This window comes from Carya illinoinensis, chromosome 14 (genome assembly GCF_018687715.1).
Source record: "Carya illinoinensis cultivar Pawnee chromosome 14, C.illinoinensisPawnee_v1, whole genome shotgun sequence".
NCBI classification, from domain to species: domain Eukaryota; kingdom Viridiplantae; phylum Streptophyta; class Magnoliopsida; order Fagales; family Juglandaceae; genus Carya; species Carya illinoinensis.
The window spans coordinates 17187740-17190648 of record NC_056765.1 but is presented as its reverse complement, the minus strand read 5'-3'; the positions used below and the strand labels follow the sequence as shown (position 1 = coordinate 17190648).

At 36.7% G+C, this 2909-nt stretch overlaps 1 pseudogene; it reads right to left on the bottom strand.

Moving 5' to 3' along the window:
* Positions 1–418: 418 nt before the first annotated feature.
* On the bottom strand, positions 419–518 carry LOC122295261 (annotated as a pseudogene).
* Positions 519–2909: the final 2391 nt, after the last annotated feature.

Sequence of the window (2909 nt, the reverse complement as noted above, 5' to 3'; positions counted from 1 at the left end):
TGATAGCATCATGGCTAAAAATGAGCATCATGATAGGGAAGTAGAGAATCCAAACAGGACACTTAGAGAATATCTTCAGGTTATTAGGACTAGCACACCTTCTTGCATCATTTTACCTATTAATGCAAATGCTTTTAATTTCGAACCCGGGATGATTCCATTATTACCACACTTTCATGGAATGGAATCTGAGAACCCTTATTTGCATATCAAAGAGTTTGAAGAGGTTTGTTCTACATTCATGGACCGGACTTCCACTGAGGAGGTTATAAGGCTTAAGTTGTTCCCATTTCTTTAAAAGATAAAGCTAAAACATGGTGGTTGAATTCATTGAGACCTAGAACCATAGGTACATGGCAAGAGATGCAAGCAGGATTTTTGAAAAAATTCTTCCCAATACATAGGACAAATGCTTTGAAAAGACAGATCATGAATTTTTCTCAAAAGGATTTTGAAACTTTTTATCAATGTTGGGAAAGGTTCAAAGATCTATTAGATTCATGTCCACACCATGTTATGAACATTGGCGTGTGATTAGTTTTTTTTATGAAAGTTTGACACATAAAATGCGCCAATTTGTACAAACCATGTGTAATGGAGAATTTTTTGACAAAGAGCCTGAAGAGGCATTTGAATATTTTGATTATCTTGCTGAAAATGTCCAATCTTGGGACACAACTGATGTGCATGATAGGTCTAGGCAAGTTGAGTCTAGTCATGGAAAATATACTTTAAATGAAGATGATGATTTGCGTGCTAACTTAACATTGTTGTCTAGAAAAGTGGAAGCCATGGAATTGAAGAAAGTAAATGAAGTGCATGCTGTCCCTAAATTTTTTGAGAAGTGTGGCATATGTGAGGATCGTGGGCATTCAACTAATGAATGTCCCACGATCCCTGCTTTCAAGGAAGTATTGTTGGACCAATCTAATGCTGTAAACATGATACATAAACCATATTCTGGTCTTTGCTCTAATTCTTATAATCCGGGATGGAGGAGCCACCCAAATCTCAGTTGGAGGGGTGACCAACATGTAACTTCAGCAACCTTGGCCCCGGGGCCCTCTCAACTAGCAATTCAAGCACCTCCAATGCAAAAGAAGGGACTTGAAGATACGGTTTAGCAGCTGAGTGTGACACTTCAACAATTCATGCAAGGTCAAGCAACACTCAACAATCAGAATTCATTGGCAATTAATGACATACGGAGTTCCCTCACAAGGCTAACTACATCTTTAAGTACCCAAGAGAAGGGTAAATTTCCTGCACAGTCACAACCAAATCCACAAGGGCAGCCTTATCAAGTGCAAGCAGTAAGAGAGGATCCTAACTTAAAGTCGGTGAAAGCGGTGACTACTTTAAGAAGTGGTAAGGTGGTAGACATTCCAGCACATGAGCCATATAATTCTGGTAAGGTTTCAAACCCCACTAATAATGATGGAAAGCATGTATTTGAGGAGCAAGAGAAAATTGATTGTCCTATACCTGCTCCTTTTCCTCAGCGATTAGTTCCATTGCATAAAGATAAGCATCTCGCTGAAATTCTTGAGGTTTTTAGGCAAGTTAGATAAACGTCCCTTTGTTAGATGCTATTCAGTAAATTCCTGCTTATGCAAAATTTTTAAAGGATCTATACACTGTGAAAAGAAAATCAAATGTGCATAAGAAAGCTTTCCTTACTGAGCAGGTTAGTGCTATCATTCAGAGTAATACACCACCTAAATACAAGGACCTTGGAGCACCTACAATTGCTTGTGTGATAGGAAATTCAAAAATTGGTCACGCTTTGTTGGATCTTGGTTCAAGTGTCAATTTATTGCCTTACACTATGTATGAATAGCTTGGTTTAGGTGAATTGAAATCCACACCTATCATTTTGCAACTTGCTGATAGATCTATAAAAATGCCTAGGGGTATAGTTGAGGATGTTTTGGTTCAAGTTGATAAATTTTACTATCCTATGGATTTTGTGGTGCTTGATATGAACTTGTCAACTCTATTTACTTTCCAAGCTCCTGTAATTCTTGGTAGACCATTTCTTGCTACATCTAACGCATTAATTAATTGTAGAAGTGGAATTTTGAAATTGAGTTTTGGAAACATGACATTGGAGCTGAATATCTTTAATACTTGCAGGCAACCTCAGGATTTGGAAGAAGTTCAGGAAGTTAATTTGCTGGAAAATATCATTGATGAGGATTTTCACTTGAGTCTTTCTTCCACTGATTTACAATTGTCATTAGAAAGTATTCTAAGTGATGTGAATATACTTGATGATACTTCTAATGTTTCTTTTGCAGGAACTGGTCATGGGGTGCTTTGGCAACCAATGTTTGAAGAGTCGCCATCTTGGGTAGCACCCATAAAGCTATTTTCTGATGACAAACACCATCTCATTAGAGCATTCAGGACATTCAAAAGTTCAAATTTGAGGTTAAATCAATTTTTTTATAATGACCTTTACTTGTTTAAATATTGTTCTGATCAAATTTTTCGAAGATGTATACCCAACAAACACGTCCAAACTAAGATTTTTGATCCTGGTAAGTTAAGGTTTCAGTGGAGTGGGCCTTATTTGGTTAAAACAGTTTTCCCTCATGGTGCTATTGAGGTTGTCAATCCTCAAAATGGAAATGCTTTTAAGGTTAATAGTCAAAGGCTCGAGCCTTTTATTTCTAATTTTGCACCTGAAGAATCTACTCTACATTTGCTTGATCCTAATTGAAGGTTCTTGATCTATCCATTTCTTTTCATTGTTTTCTTTTGTTCTTTAGTTTTTATTTTTATTTTGGCTGCATTCTTTTCAAAACTATCCAGGTACTTCCTTTTCCCCTTTCCTTCAGTTTTTCTTTGAATTTTCGGTTCTTCTTTTAGTTATTTTGCCCCTTAACTGCTCTCTTTGTGTAAAT